The 17,186-nt window shown below is 38.9% G+C and overlaps 1 long non-coding RNA gene across 1 annotated transcript in view; it reads right to left on the bottom strand.

The window, feature by feature from the left end:
* The window catches only part of LOC133061492 (uncharacterized), a 235,031-nt gene that overhangs the window by 108,519 nt on the left and 109,326 nt on the right, over positions 1-17,186 (bottom strand). Inside the window, exon 3 of the long non-coding RNA XR_009693997.1 lies at positions 4,765-4,934. This is a non-coding gene — a long non-coding RNA (uncharacterized LOC133061492). The remainder of the gene's footprint in view (positions 1-4,764; positions 4,935-17,186) is intronic.

Raw genomic sequence — 17,186 nt, 5'->3', positions numbered from 1 at the left:
GCCTGCCCTATGTAAGTTGGGCTAGCCAGGAGTGCTGTTTGTTCTACCTAAGGTCCTCATTCCGGTCCTGGGACCTTTGTTCTATTTCGCGGGCTTTTCCCTTCCTTGTCTTTTACCATCGCTACTGTGGACTCCTGGTTCCTATTCTAACTACCCAGCAGTGGTATCTCTCAGTTTCAACCCGCGGTTCTTGTTTAGTCCTTCTGTTTGTAGTTTTGGATCAGGAAGACTGGGACTCCGGAAACCGCTCTTGTGTTCGCGTGAGGGACACTAGAGGGAGCCGGGAGGGCGGAAGCGAGAGCGGGATGCCCAGGCTCCCTCTGCTGGCCTGCTCTTTTCTTCTTCCTGGTTCCCTGAGTGTCACTCGGGTCAAACTTCACCCTGGCAGCAGCAATTCCAGTTTCTGTTTTCTACCTTTAAAAAGCCAGCTCCCTGTTTGCCCTCCTTAGAGTCATCAACATAGCCGGAAGCTCTCAAAGTTCTGAGTTCTGCAGCGTTCTTCTCCCAGACATTTCCCCCCTTATCCTGATAACCACTTTCTTGTTAATGTATTTATTTTAATTGGAGGATAATTACTTTACAATATTTCGATGGTTTCTGCCATACATCAGTATGAATCGGCCACAGGTATACAGTGCCCCTCCCTCCTAGCCCCCCTCCCACCTCCCTCCCCACCCCATCCCTCCAGGTTGTCACAGAGCCCCAGCTTGGGGTGTCCCGAGTCACCCGTCAAACTTTTAAGTTTTATTAATTCCTCCTTCTCCTTGTTCCCAGAGCATTAAGGGAGGATCAGGAGGGCTAGCTGCATCTTCTATAGTTTATGTTCACAACACACTATGTTTTCTTGCCTTTCGGTCTTTAATACTTAGTTCAAAATTATTTCTATGAAAATCTTTGTTAAAATAATGAGGAGTTTTTTGACTGCATTCCAATTGCTACATTAAGTATTTACTCGACAAAAAGCATATTAAGTTGACTTCTATTTAGGCTTCAAAAATATTAGTCATTATCAGGGTCACAATAACCTAATCTGCACTCAGTAATATTCAATTCAGAGCACTAAAATTCTTTTGTTCTGCAAAACTTTGATAGTAATTATTTGTGGCATATTATCTAAGTTCTCATACTTGCCTTAAGTGCATTAATATTTGGAAACGTCTAGAATAGCGTCTAACACATAGAGAGGAGTATGTGTGTATATTCACACATGTACGTATATATTTACTATATAAATGAAATAAAAGATAAAATATTTTACCACTCTTCTGCAAATAGGCAGGTGCATTCTAAAAATCCACAACTAATCTATATTTACTACACTGAGCCTCCGAGCACTCATTCAACAACAAATACTCATTGTTAGAAGTCTGTTTTTATGGATCTTATGGAAGAATGTCTGCAACCACACAGCAAACTTCATTTTGGCTAATTCTTACACCTTCACTGCTGCCCATGGTTCACAGTACGGTATAGGGTTTGACAGCACCACCATCATCTAACTTGCAGTGACCTTATGTAAGCATACTCTAAATACTTCCATTCAGATCACATGGTGGGGGTGGAGAGCATCTTCCCATTTGCCTGATTTGATCCCTGTAAAATAATCATGTTTCACATTTCTAAAAGATTTTGAAGTGTATAATCTGCCCTAACTACCATAACCTACTGAATATTTTGATTAGAGCTAAAAAAAAGTCAACATTACTTCTGGATAATATGTGGGGTTTTAAAAAATTTTAATATCTCTGAGAAGATATTAATATTTTCTTCCTGAAGTTAGATTACTGAATGACTGTTATCCTTCAGTATGAGACTGGTGTTTTTATACTTATACATCTGAAATCCATAGGAGAGCTTTATCCTGTGAAATCAGTGAGAATTTCTGGTACTTTTGTGGGTTCACCTATGAATATTGTATATGTATGTAGTAGTAAACATGCTCTGGGCAAAAGGGATTCCTTTAATTTTCCATCCAAAAATACAGTTTTCCCATAAATAATATTACTTTTAAAATTCCTGAATAACATGCATTGGTTAATCTGCATCCAGAGTGAATAACGACTTGCCCCAGAGAAAATTTCTGAATCCTATAACAATCATCTCCTCCCCTACATCTACCTCAAGTCAGAATTGGCTAGGTTCTAATAAGCTTTGAGTGTTTGCAGCAGACACCATGGAACTCTGAACTCAAGGGTTCCTAACCTATACCATGCTCTATTTATCACATTCCCCACAGCTGGACAGTTTTTCTAGGATTCTGTTAAATATAAGAGCATAAACATACTGGAAAATAGAATTTGTGAGCCCTGTGTGTGTTCTGTCAGCTTTTAACATTTTTCTCAGTTGTTTAGTTACACGAAAAGAATTTCTTCTAATTTTCAGACAGACTTATATAAATACATCAAAGCTTTAGGAAATCACCCTGCAGATAAACCGATTCCCATGAATATTATAGCAAGTTATAGGGCCTCCCTAATAGCTCCATGGTAAAGAATCCACCTTCCAAGCAGGAGAGGCAGGTTCAACCCCTGGGTTGGAAAGATCCCTTGAAGAAGGGAATGGCAACCCATTCTTGTATTCCTGCCTAAAAATCCTCAAAAGACAGGAGCCTGTCAGGCTACAGTCCGTGGGGTTACAGAGTCAGACATGACTTAGAGACTAAACAACAATAGGGGTACATCCTGCTACTGTACTTTTCAGGTTGATTACTTATTCACCATAATAAGATGTGTCCTGATTCTCCCAGGAAGCCCAAATGTTCTCCAAGCTACTTTAAAATGCCAAGCATTAGACACTAAAGACCTTCACTAAATGCAAAAGGAAAAGAAATAAAGCCTTTTAATTGATACTAAAGATGAAATGTAATATTTCTTCTTCCACATGAAACTCAAAGGAAGTAAGCTTTTCTTGTGGGTTTGGAAAGAACTATCAAGAGTGAGACAAGATTCTTGATTCATTTGTAGAAAAATATGAATTTTAATTTTTATTATCTGAGCCTAGACTGTGACATTTAGGTAAGGACCACTTTTATTTTAATCACTTATGAAGAATCCACTATGTGTCAGGCACTTAGATGTCATTGTTCCTTCTGATGAAAGCAGCAAAGAAAAGCCAACAGAAAGCAGAGGAGTGAGGAAGGAGAATTCCAAGTTTTATTTGTTACAGACTAACTGAGTATTTTGTTAAAGCAAATGGGAAATTTTGCAACTATATAATCCAAACTTGTTTATACAACCACTCTGTTAGAATTTAGGAAAACCAAGTAAATTCACCAAATATTTCACTGTGAGTTACAGCATTCTCTTTATTTACTCTTTCCATACTCTGCATGTGTCTGTGAGAAGAAACCATGTGCTCCAATAAAAACAATTTGTGAGTCATTTATAATAGTACACAAACCCATAGAGGAGAGTGAAAATCTGGCTTAAAACTCAACAGTAAAAGAAACGAAGATCACGGCATCTGGTCCCATCACTGCATGGCAAATAGATGGGGAAACAATGGAAACATGACAGACTTTATTTTCTTGGGCTCCAAAATCATTGCAGATGGTGACTGCAGACATGAAATTAAAAGATGCTTGTTCCTTGGGAGAAAGGCTATGATAAACTCAGACAGCATATTAAAAAGCAAAAACATTACTTTGCTGACAAAGGTCCGTCTAGACAAAGCTATAGTTTTCTCTGTGGTCATGTATGGATGTGAGAGTTGGACCATAAAGAAAGCTGAGCACTGAAGGATTGATGCTATTGAACTGTGGTGTTGGAGAAGACTCATGAGAGTCCCTTGGTCTGCGAGGAGATCAAGCCAGTCAGTCCTAAGGGAAATTAACTCTGAATATTCATTGGAAGGACTGAGGCTAAAGCTGAAGCTCCAATACTTTGGCCACCTGATGCGAAGAGCTGACTCATTACAAAAGACCCTGATGCTGAGAAAGATTGAAGGCAGGAAAAGAAGGGGATAACAGAGAACCAGATGGTTGGATGGCATCGCCGACTTAATGGACATGAATTTGAGCAAGGTCCAGGAGATGGTGAAGGACAGGGAAGCCTGGTGTGTTGCAGTCCATGGGGTCACAAAGAGAAGGACACAACTGAGCGACTGAACAACAATAAACCCATAGAAATAAGTTAAAGATATAAAACACCTTTCAGATATTATAAAGACAAAATAGTCTTGTACTTATTTTGTATATATCAGAGAATATATTACCCAAATAAGCCATTAGCTTATTTTCTCAAATTCCATGTCTGAGGAACCCCTAGGTGACAGGGTGACTTTATAATGAAGTGAGTACACCTTTTCTGAATTCACAGGGACCCTCAGATTTGAACATTTAGCGTTTAGGCTTAAGGTGTGTTTACTTTTGGAGACAAAAAATGTCACTTATAGAGTTGCTTCCAGGTAAGAAAAACAAGAAGATTAAAAGGTTAAAATAGGGCTTCCCTGGCGGCTCAGTGGTAAAGAATCCACCTGCCAGTGCAGGAGGCAGGGGTTTGATCCAGAAAGATCCCACATGCTGTGGAGCAGCTAAGCCCGTGCACCACAACCGTTGAGCTTGCACACTGCATCTACGAAGCCTGAGAGCCCCAGAGCTCGTGCTCTGCAACGAGAAAAGTCACCTCAGTGAGAAACCTATGAGCGGCAGAGAGCAACTAGAGAAAAGCCTGTGCAGCAATGAAGGCCTGGCACAGCCAGAAATAAATAAATAAAATTATAAAAAGAAAGGTTGAAATATTTGCTATTATTTTCATGCTGACTCACATTTTTCTTCTCCATAGTATAACAGGACTTTCAGTAAGAGATGCTTTTCATCACCCGGCAGAAAATCTCCAATTTACAGGTTTCCATTATCTCAGGTGTTGTTGCTGGCTTCTAGATTTTTCTAGGTGGTTCTTCATTAAGTTACTCATTCATGTCTATTCCTCAGCCATCTAAATTTTAAAACAAAGTAGCATTTCCCATTTGTATCTTTATTTTAAAGAAAGTGAAAAAGACATTATTTTTGTTTAATTATATGTATAATTTGCAGAGATAACCAAGTAGTTATACCACATTATTGGAAGATGTTGGCTATGTGGCTTGATAGTTAGTATAAGCTTTTATAAGGGATCCAAGAGACCCATTCAACTATTGTGCTGGAGTTCTTTCCCCTCCCAAAGGATTTGAACTATGATTTAAACTATGGAAATATTATCTATGTTAAAATAATCATTGTCATGGGTAATAAAGAATTTGGCTGGCCTTTGGCCCTGGTTCTTAGAAGGTAGGCTCTAAATTCTTAAAATTTCCTGAGTCACTGGGATGTCTTTTTATCCATAGCAGCCTCCTAAAACAGTGCCTGATAGCTTACACTAATGAGGTGACTCATGGTGGGCCCCTTCGTAGTTTACACTAATATAGTTAATGCTAGTGATGGATGACTTAGTAAGATGAGGGGCTGACAATGTCAGAAAGACAAAGAGTATAATTAGATTGTTGGGGCTTTGAACATGTGTCATTAACTCTACTTCTGTGGAAGGAAAAAGAGCAGCAGATTGAGTTCAACCATGTGGCCAGTGATTCAGTTTTGCCTACAGAAAAACCCAATAAACTCTGGACATGGAACTCAGGTGAGTTTTCCTGGTTGGCAATAGTGAATATTGTCATCCATTGAGGTGCTGAGAGATCATTGCTTCCTGACGACACATGTGGAACCCTCTCAGATCTCATCTGATGTGTCTGTTTCATTGGCTGGTTTTAATCTATATCTGCAGACAAAAGAATGTTCCCTGCCATCAATCCATCAACCACTGCAGTACCCAAAGGTGCATCCTGAGGAGAATTCAGGATGGAGAAAAAAAGGGGTATTGGCCCTAGATAGTTAAGATGCATATCAAAGGAATAATTTCATTCAGCCCAGACTCTATGCATCTTCCCATACATAGATAGGCTCTAAAATTATTACCTTGATATGCCTACTTTTTTTGTGATTAGCAGTAATCTTTCAGTGTTCAATTACATGAGGTTTTTAAATTTTATTTTATTTTTAGTAAAACTCTTATATATCCTGACTCCTTCCTCAAGTTTTGGAACAATTCTTCAGAGTTTTGTGAGAGACTGATTCCCAGGCTATGATGCTTAGAAAGATCACAGAATAAATCATAACTGTAAACTTTTAGGCTGAGCTATTTTTTCAGTTGACATTAGCTCAGTTCAGCCACTCAGTTGTGTCCGACTCTTTGCAACCCCATGGACTGCAGCACACCATGCTATCCATCACCAACTTCCGGAGTTTATTCAAATTCATGTCCATTGAGTGGGTGATGCCATCCAACCATCTCATCCTCTGTTGTTGCCTTCTCCTCCCACCTTTAATCTTTCCCAGCATCAGGGTCTTTTCAAATGAGTCAGTTCTTTGCATCAGGTGGCCAAAGTATTGGAGCTTCAGCTTCAGCAACAGTCCTTCCAATGAATATTCAGGACTGATTTCCTTTAGGATGGACTGGTTGGATTTCCTTGTAGTCCAAGGGACTTTCAAGAGTCTTCTCCAACACCAGAGTTCAAAACCATCAATTCTTTGGCGCTCAGCTTTCTTTATAGTCCAACTCTCACATCCATACATGACTACTGGAAAAACCATAGCTTTGACTAGATTGACCTTTGTTGGCAAAGTAATGTCTCTGCTTTTTAATATGCTGTCTAGGTTGGTCATAACTTTCCTTCCAAGGAGTAAGCGTCTTTTAATTTCATGGCTGCAATCACCATCTGCAGCGATTTTGGAGCCCCAAAAATGAAGTCTGTCATTGTGTCCATTGTTTCCCTATGTATTTGCCATGAAGTGATGGGACTGGATGCCATGATCTTAGTTTTGTGAATGCTGAGTTTTAAGCCAACTTTTCACTCTCTTTTACTTTCATCAAGAAACCCTTCAGTTCCTCTTCACTTTCTGCCATAAGGGTGGTGTCATCTGCATATCTGAGGTTATTGATATTTCTCCCAGCAATCTTGATTCCAGCTTGTGCTTCATCCAGCCTGGCATTTCTCATGATGTACTCTGCATATAAGTAAAATAAGCAGAGTGACAATATACAGCCTTGATGTACTCCTTTCCAAACAAAATAACTTCTGAACACCGGTGGAGGACACGAGGCACCCAGAAAGGAAAGACACTTTTCTAATAAAATAAGAGGTATTTGAGGTTGACCAAAACCGAAGCTAAGGATATACAGATGTATCCTGTGTATTTATGGGTTTATGCTTCTATAGCCAGAGGTTCTGTCTGATAGTATTACATGGGAGGGGTGGGAAGTGGCCTTTTGCTGGGTGGGAGAATTCACTCTTCTTGACAAAAGCTAGAGCCACATAAAACTTGTCTCACTCTTTCAGTGTAAATAAGACAAAGCCAAAGTCTGGAGTTAGTCTAACAGAGTAATTTCTATAGACCAAAACAAATTGCTGACAATCACACATAGCTTGGCAGAATTACCACAATATCTGGAAGGAAGAAAATCATCATATAAGACCAAGAGCAGATAGCTGGGACTGTGTTAAGTACAGTTAAAGTGGGAACTTTGAGTTCTGGTAGACTGATAGAGAATAATAATGACAATTATAAAGCCTTCACATTAGAAGAGTCATTTCTCACCAACTAGTGTAGGATTAAAAGAGAAAAGAATTCACAGAAGATGAATAGAAGCTGTATAAGGAAAGGAGTGATAACTGAGCCAGAACAGAGTCAATTCTCAGTCACATTCAACAAAAGTTTTGTTAGCTCTTAGTGAAGAATAAGTTAAAACCAGAACTCTACTATTTTTTATTTATAGCTTACAGATATAACTTGTTCAAGTTAACTATATAATGAACTGTATATTTAACATTCCAATTGGTCAGTCCATTGATTCTCAATAAATCTTTTGTCAGCTTATGTAAGTCTCAAGCTTAAGATTCCCCAACTTGGAAGGCAATATGTTATAGTGAGCTGTGGCACAGGCAGAGTGCAAAAGCACAGTATACAAACTGGTATTTTTCTGCATATTGGGCATTAAATATCTCATAGGCATAATGAAAAGTATGAGCTAGAATGATTACAATCTCCTTGTAACCACTGAGATTATGTAAATACATATCTTGTTTTGTTAGACTTGAACAGAAAATTGAGGGAAAGTACACAATTTTGGATGTTCAAGGTTCCAAATAGGAAAAAGAGTACGTCAAGGCTGTATATGGTCACCCTGCTTATTTTACTTATATACAGAGTACATCATGAGAAACGCTGGGCTGGAGGAAGCACAAGTTGGAATCAAGATTGGCGGGAGAAATATCAATAACCTCAGATATGCAGATGACACCACCCTTATGGCAGAAAGTGAAGAGGAACTAAACGGCCTCTTGATGAAAGTGAAAGAGGAGAGTGAAAAAGTTGGCTTAAAACTCAACATTCAGAAAACTAAGATCATGGCATCTGATCCTATCACTTCTTGGCAAATAGATGGGGAAACAGTGGCTGACTTTATTTTTCTGGGCTCCAAAGTTACTGCAGATGGTGATTGCAGCCATGAAATTAAAAGACGGCTTACTCCTTGGAAGGGAAGTTATGACCAACTTAGACAGCATATTAAAAAGCAGAGACATTACTTTGCCAACAAAGCGTCTGTCTAGTCAAAGCTATGGTTTTTCCAGTGATCATGTATGGATGTGAGAGTTGGACTATAAAGAAATCTGAGCACCAAAGAATTGATGCTTTTGAACTGTGGTGTTGGAGAAGACTTTTGAGAATCCCTTGGACTGCCAGGAGATCCAACCAGTCCATCCTAAAGGAGATCAGTTCTGGGTATTCACTGGAAGGACTGATGTTGAAGCTGAAGCTCCAATACTTTGGCCACCTCATACGAAGTGCTGACTCATTGGAAAAAACCCTGATACTGGGAAAGATTGAGGGCAAGAGGAGAAGGGGATGACAGAGGATGAGATGGTTGGATGGCATCACCGACTCGATGGACATGGGTTTGGGTGGACTCCAGGAGTTGGTGATGGACAAGGAGGCCTGGCGTGCTGCAATTCATGGGGTCGCAAACAGTCAGACACAACTGAGCGACTGAAGTGAACTGAACTAAATTGTCCATGTTTAATTATTTTTGAAATTCACTATTTCCCCTATCAAAAGTGAAAACATACAAATCTTAATGTATCAAATGTGCAGTTAGCTTGAGGTGTGCACCATCTTATAAATGCACATCACTGCAAAGAATATTATTATCCATAAGAATTGGCACAATTGTGTAAAGTTTGTTACTTTCTATAAATTGATGAAAAAATTTGATATAGGAATCTGATCTTTGAGGAAAGATGGCAGCTATCTTTTGAACTGTGGTATTGGAGAAGATCTTGAGAGTCCCTTGGACTGCAAGGAGATCCAACCAGTCTATCCTAAAAGAAATCAGTCCTGAATATTCATTGGAATGACTGATGCTGAAGCTGAAACTCCAATGCTTTGGCCACCTGATGTGAAGAACTGACTCATTGGAAAAAACCCTGATGCTTGGAAAGATTGAAGGCAGGAGGAGATGGGGATGACAGAGGATGAGATGGTTGGATGGCATGACTGACTCGATGGACAGGAGTCTGAGCAAGCTCCAGGAATTGGTGATGGACAGGGAAGCCTGGCCTGCTGCAGTCTATGAGGTTGCAAAGAGTCAGACATGACTGAGTGACTGAACTGAAGTGATAAGAGAACTGCCAAATGAGAGGCTCATTTTTCATGTGTGCCTTATGTTTATGATCATGATCCTTCTCTTAAAAGGACATCACTTTCCAGTCAGAGCAATGAGACTTCTTCATCCTCTTAGACCACCCAATAATGATCTTCCTTGTCTGTTTTTATGAAGCTGGAGGCCCTAATCCAGGAGTCAATAAACTGGGTTCTTTTTTCTCATTCTATTAGCAAATTTGCCATGACTCCTTGGGACATTTTTTCCCCCTTTCTTCCTGTTTTCTCAAATGCAAAGTTAAGATAATATTTCTTTTCTCTCTTCTAAGCAGTATGTAGCTGGGGAAGTTCTGTGAGGCCCTTAGGAAAACATGTAACATAAATGAAGGGTGTCAATACTATTTCATTTTTCTCTAGGTTAATTCTAGTTTAAGGCAGAATTCCAGGAATATGGGCAACTAAAAAGGTGGTCTCAAGAGTAATTTGGTAAATGTTTTAGGAAAATAAACTGCTCACACCTGATCTTTAAGGCTTTAGTAGGAATAAACAGAAACACTCAGCAGGTGACTCACTAGAAGATCTGTTTGCTAGTTGAACACGGCAGGGCAGTCACAGTTTTGAGCTCAGGAATCTAGACAGCAAGGCAAGGTGTGATTGTAAAGAAGAGATGAAAAAGCCTGGAATAAAATGATGGTGAAAAGAATAAAGGGAAGAAGTAGATGTCCAAGATCTTAGAGTAACTTAAAACTTTACATCTCTATTTTAGAGATGTCTAAACACTTAGCCAGTGTTTTTGGCTAAGAACTTAGAAGGAAGCAGTCACTGTTAACTTTTTTGACAAATCTGATGAGAGATTTTTTAAGGTATGCTTTTCATGGAGAATTTCATTCTTACTTTCATTGTGTATGTTGGATCCACATTTTCTTTTGGTTTCAACCTCTATAATACAAATATTTACCTCCTCATAATTTGTATTACCAATCCAACATTCTGTCCACTCCAATCCATTTGACACATTGTGACCAGAATAATCCCAATATTACAGCCCCTCTACTAAAATCTTTTAGTGATCTCCCATTTGTTATCAAATAAAGTACAAGTTCCTTGTTTAAAATCTAAAGCCCATGAGAGTTTGTTTCTAACTTACCTCTCCGTCATCTCTCACCTTTTCCCCATATAATATCTAAGGTCTGGTCATTATGGGTTGTTCTTTAGACCCTGATTAGGTTTATATACCTTACTTAGTTTGGACTTTACATATACCTTTTCCTCTGACTTTCATGTTTCTCTGATCCTTTTTAAAAATAATTTATGAAAGCCCATCCAGTTTATTTTTGTGTATGGTGTTAGAAAGTGTTCTAGTTTCATTCTTTTACAAGTGGTTGACCAGTTTTCCCAGCACCACTTGTTAAAGAGGTTGTCTTTTTTCCATTGTATATCCTTGCCTCCTTTGTCAAAGATAAGGTGTCCATAGGTTCGTGGATTTATCTCTGGGCTTTCTATTCTGTTCCATTGATCTATATTTCTGTCTTTGTGCCAGTACCATACTGTCTTGATGACTGTGGCTTTGTAGTAGAGTCTGAAGTCAGGCAGGTTGATTCCTCCAGCTCCATTCTTCTTTCTCAAGATTACTTTGGCTATTCGAGGTTTTTTGTATTTCCATACAAATTGTGAAATTCTTTGGTCTAGTTCTATGAAAAATACCGTTGGTAGCTTGATAGGGATTGCATTGAATCTATAGACTGCTTTGGGTAGAATAGCCATTTTGACAATATTAATTCTTCCAATCCATGAACACGGTATGTTTCTCCATCTGTTTGTGTCCTCTTTGATTTCTTTCATCAGTGTTTTATAGTTTTCTATGTATAGGTCCTTTGTTTCTTTAGGTAGATATACTCCTAAGTATTTTATTCTTTTTGTTGCAGTGGTGAATGGTATTGTTTCCGTAATTTCTCTGTCTGTTTTTTCATTGTTAGTATATAGGAATGCAAGGGATTTCTGTGTGTTAATTTTATATCCTGCAACTTTACTATATTCATTGATTAGCTCTAGTAATTTTCTGGTAGAGTCTTTAGGGTTTTCTATGTAGAGGATCATGTCATCTGCAAACAGTGAGAGTTTTACTTCTTCTTTTCCTATCTGGATTCCTTTTACTTCTTTTTCTGCTCTGATTGCTGTGGCCAGAACTTCCAACACTACGTTGAATAGTAGTGGTGAGAGTGGGCACCCTTGTCTTTCTAACACCATATACAAAAATAAACTCAAAATGGATTAAAGATCTAAATGTAAGACCAGAAACTATAAAACTCCTAGAGGAGAACATAGGCAAAACACTCTCCGACATAAATCAAAGCAAGATCCTCTATGACCCACCTCCCAGAATATTGGAAATAAAAGCAAAACTAAACAAATGGGACCTAATGAAACTTAAAAGCTTTTGCACTACAAAGGAAACTATAAGTAAGGTGAAAAGACAGCCCTCAGATTGGGAGAAAATAATAACAAATGAAGAAACAGACAAAGGACTAATCTCAAAAATATACAAGCAACTCCTGCAGCTCAATTCCAGAAAAATAAATGACCCAATCAAAAAATGGGCCAAAGAACTAAACAGACATTTCTCCAAAGAAGACATACAGATGGCTAACAAACACATGAAAAGATGCTCAACATCACTCATTATTAGAGAAATGCAAATCAAAACCACAATGAGGTACCATTACACGCCAGTCAGGATGGCTGCTATCCAAAAGTCTACAAGCAATAAATGCTGGAGAGGGTGTGGAGAAAAGGGAACCCTCTTACACTGTTGGTGGGAATGCAAACTAGTACAGCCGCTATGGAAAACATTGTGGAGATTTCTTAAAAAACTGGAAATAGAACTGCCATATGACCCAGCAATCCCACTTCTGGGCATACACACTGAGGAAACCAGATCTGAAAGAGACACGTGCACCCCAATGTTCATCGCAGCACTGTTTATAATAGCCAGGACATGGAAGCAACCTAGATGCCCATCAGCAGACGAATGGATAAGGAAGCTGTGGTACATATACACAATGGAATATTACTCAGCCATTAAAAAGAATTCATTTGAACCAGTCCTAATGAGATGGATGAAGCTGGAGCCCCTTATACAGAGTGAAGTAAGCCAGAAAGATAAAGAACATTACAGCATACTGACACATGTATATGGAATTTAGAAAGGTGATAACGATAACCCTATATGCAGAACAGAAAAAGAGACACAGAAGTACAGAACAGACTTTTGAACTTTGTGGGAGAATGTGAGGGTGGGATATTTCAAAAGAACAGCATGTATACTATCTATGGTGAAACAGATCACCAGCCCAGGTGGGATGCACGAGACAAGTGCTCCGGCCTGGTGCACTGGGAAGACCCAGAGGAATCGGGTGGAGAGGGAGGTGGGAGGGGGGATCGGGATTGGGAATACATGTAAATCCATGGCTGATTCATATCAATGTATGACAAAACCCACTTGGAAAAAAAAAAAATAATAATAATAAAAAAATAAATTAAAAAAACAAACAAACAAACAAACAAAAAAAGAAAGCCCATCCAGGAAATTTCAGACCATGTCCCACCTCCTATCTCCACAATAAATTCCATGATCCCTCCATTTGAAGGATTTCCGTAGTGGCTCAGTGGAAAAGAATGCGCCTCCAATGCAGGAGATATAGGTTTGATCCCTGGGTCAGAAAGATCCCCTGGAGGATGACAGCTCGGCAACCCACTCCAGTATTCTTGCCTGGAGAATCCCATGGACAGAGGAGCCTGGAGGGCTACAGTCCATAGTGTCAGAAAGAGTTGCACATGACTGAAGTGACTGAGCACACATGCTCCATTTGAAAATCAGCCCTTTCATATAAAACTAGCTTACAACATTTTTCATGTCCTGTTCACACAATTACTTAAATTATACTTCATTTATGCATTATCTTTTCCCATTTATTTAGTCATTTGTCAATCATTTACTGAGCCTATATTATGTGTCAGACTGGCGCTATATTATGTGTCAGGCTATTGAGCCTATATTACGTGGCAAATAGAGACATAAGACCCAATATTCGCTCTTCTTGGTCTTGCAGACCACTGAGAACACAAACATGTAAACAAGCAATTAAAACACACTGTGAAAATTGATACAAAGAAGTGATGCTTTGGATGCAATGTAAGAAGAATAGAGGGAATGCCTAATACTAAAGTAAGTAGCATTTGAGTCTAATGAAGATAATATCAAAATAGAGTAGTAAAAGAAGGTATCTTGCTAGTTATTATAAAGTGTACTAAGTTCCTCTCAAGTAAAATTATAATCACCCCTTCAAGAAGAGGGAACGAGGCTCAGAGAATTTGCTCTTTGGTCACTGTCAGAAGCGGTTAACTAGCATAGCCAGGATAACACGTAGCTCTGTTGGAAAGATAAGTATCAGGACATTGAGACAGGATGGGAATGGAGGAATGGTAATAATGGAGAGAGATTCTACTAGGTATTAGAAAACAAGTTATTTGATTTTGGAGATCAGATCTAAACTAAGTTTCTTTCTCATGTATTGTTTATAAAGTAATATCTTTAATATTGTTGGATGTAGGTTTAAAGAAAATTTAGACTATGCCAAGTTAAAGTCATTGGAATTTTAGTGAACTTAGTAAATAAAATTCCCTTTTTCCATGCAGGTTTGTAATAAATGCAAAAAATTGGTAATCTGTGAGACAGGTCTCCTCAGCTCTACTACTCTGCATGGAATGAAAAGCTTTGACAATTTCAGCCATTCAATGTTTAACTTTTACTTGAAGGTATTACTGGCATTTTGTGGGGCTTGAAGCTTAGATTCAAGCAGAAAGTAAAGTTTAAAGAACATTGTTGGTCACCATGTAGGGAAGAAACTGCAGAAGAGTTTCTCAACCCAAGAAGCTACTTGGGATCTCCGTAGTCTTAGGATAATCAAGAGATTCGTTTGAGGGTTCAGGGTAGGACACCCTGGATGTGCACACTTCGTTTTGTTTTTGGAAAAACTCTCCAAAACATGCAGTTAGCTTTTAGCGTGTTTTTTTTTTTTTTTTCCCATTTATATTCAAGTTCTACTTTATTACACTGGATCTTGTTTTATATGTGCCTAGCTGTCACCCTGCTTATTTAACTTATATGCAGAGTACATCATGAGAAACGCTGGGCTGGAAGAAGCACAAGCTGGAATCAAGATTGCCGGGGGAAACATCAATTACCTCAGATATGCAGATGATACCACCCTTATGGCAGAAAGTGAAGAGGAACTAAAAAGCCTCTTGATGAAAGTGAAAGAGGAGAGTGAAAAAGTTGGTTTAAAACTCAACATCCAGAAAACTAAGATCATGGCATCCGGTCCCATCATTTCGTGGGAAATAGATGGGGAAACAGTGGAAACAGGGTCAGAGTTTATTTTTCTGGGCTCCAAAGTCAATGCAGATGGTGATTGCAGCCATGAAATTAAAAGATGCTTACTCCTTGGAAGGAAAGTTATGACCAACCTAGAGAGCATATTTAAAAGCAGAGACATTACTTTGCCAACAAAGGTCCATCTAGTCAAGGCTATGGTTTTTTCCAGTAGTCATGTATGGATGTGAGAGTTGGACAGTGAAGAAAGCTGAGCGCCGAAGAATTGATGGTTTTGAACTCTGGTGTTGGAGAAGACTCTTGAGAATCCCTTGGACTGCAAGGCGATCCAACCAGTCCTTCCTAAAGGAGATCAGTCCTGGGTGTTCATTGGAAGGACTGATGCTGAAGCTGAAACTCCAATACTTTGGCTGCCTCATGCGAAGAGCTGACTCATTGGAAAAGACCCTGATGATGGGAGGGATTGGAGGCAGGAGGAGAAGGGGATGACAGAGGATGAGACGGCTGGATGGCATCACCGACTCGATGGACATGAGTTTGAGTGAACTCCGGGAGTTGGTGATGGACGGGGAGGCCTGGCATGCTGTGATTCATGGGGTCGCAAAGATTCAGACATGATTGAGCGACTGAACTGACTGACTGACTGAGGCTCCAGAATTAAACTCAAAAGGTAGCTACAAAATATCCTATACTTTCTGATAGCTGAGAGCTGGAATGGAAAAACTATTCGAGTATATAAATCATGGGATTTTATGACTATATTAGTGAATAAATATTGAAATTATACTAGAAGCACAGATACTTTATAGAGTAGTAAATAATGTTTTACAAATGTGCTGAAAGAGAAAAGTGATGAATTTGTTGATTATGACACTCATAGAATGCTGTTAGTTGCCTTGGTACAGTATTTAGTCTAATTCTCCATATCCCTGTGCTTCCCCAAATAATGTAAATCTCTGAAATAATGGATAGAAATTGAATAAGAGAGAATGATATTGTTACTCTATTAGAATGAATACATTTCAGGACAAAGAAAATGGAAAATACAAAGGTGATGAGGTTACTATAAAACTTAAGGAGTTTTCTAAGCACAATAATAAAAAAAAGTGCTTAACAGTCACAAATTTCTCTCTGCTCTTTTCCCATTATTTAAAACAGAACTCTAAATTTCAGTATCTCTAATGGAAATAAATTTAAAATTTAAATGTGGGGAAGTAGAAATGACCTCTAGCCCAAAGCTAGAGATTTTGAGATATTCAGAGAACTTCATTAAATTGTTAAGGCCATGTAAACCACAGACAGTGGAGCCAAGAGGAGTTTTAGGGTTTGAATTCATTGTTCTTTTCAAGAGTTGGTACTACTTCTCGGCCTTTAATGAATTAGTAGATGGAGGGCCACTACCTCTCCTTGAACATGCTCTGCTATAGTGAGTTTAATTCTGATCTCTCATTTAATTATCTCAGAAAGGCCTCCCATCTCCCTCTCCTCTTCTGAAGTTAAAAAAAATAATCATGATCCAGGGAAAAGAGACCTTTCACTTTTCTCCTCTGTGATTTTTTCCTTTTGATTTCTCCAACTTTCCTGGGAATGCTGAGGTTGTTTGCTCAGTACTTTTACACCTGGGATAAGACCATTTTCCCTGTCCCGCAGATGCTCAAATAAAACTGTGCTATTCTTTGTCTTCCTCCTTCCTTGCTTCTTCTCTCTCTCTTTCTTTTCTTCCCCCTTTTGCTTTCCCTTTCTTAATTATGTTCAAGGCAAGATAGATGTCTATGCTCCCGGTCCATTGTCCTGAAGATGCAATCTATGGCAAGGCCAGAAGTGCTCTTTTTAAATGATAGACCTAGTTGTTGACACTGCACACAGTGAGAAATAACCCCCTCAAAGTTTTCTATTTCTCATTAACTTTTAAAAGCCTTGCTGACTACGTGTGCTCATTACACTGAGTTGTAAATGATGTTTGAAGAGAATGATTCCAGCCCACTCAGAGCACAAAGAGAATACAAACAAGCATTTTGCAATTGCTTTTCCAAGGTGATACATGCTATAATATTGAGCTGAGTTACTGCTATGAAAATCTGAAGTCCCAGAAGCCTCAAACTACCG

Source organism: Dama dama, chromosome 9, assembly GCF_033118175.1.
Source record: "Dama dama isolate Ldn47 chromosome 9, ASM3311817v1, whole genome shotgun sequence".
Classification (NCBI taxonomy): domain Eukaryota; kingdom Metazoa; phylum Chordata; class Mammalia; order Artiodactyla; family Cervidae; genus Dama; species Dama dama.
Note: the sequence above shows the minus strand (reverse complement) of the source record. Positions and strands in the feature narration are given on the sequence as shown.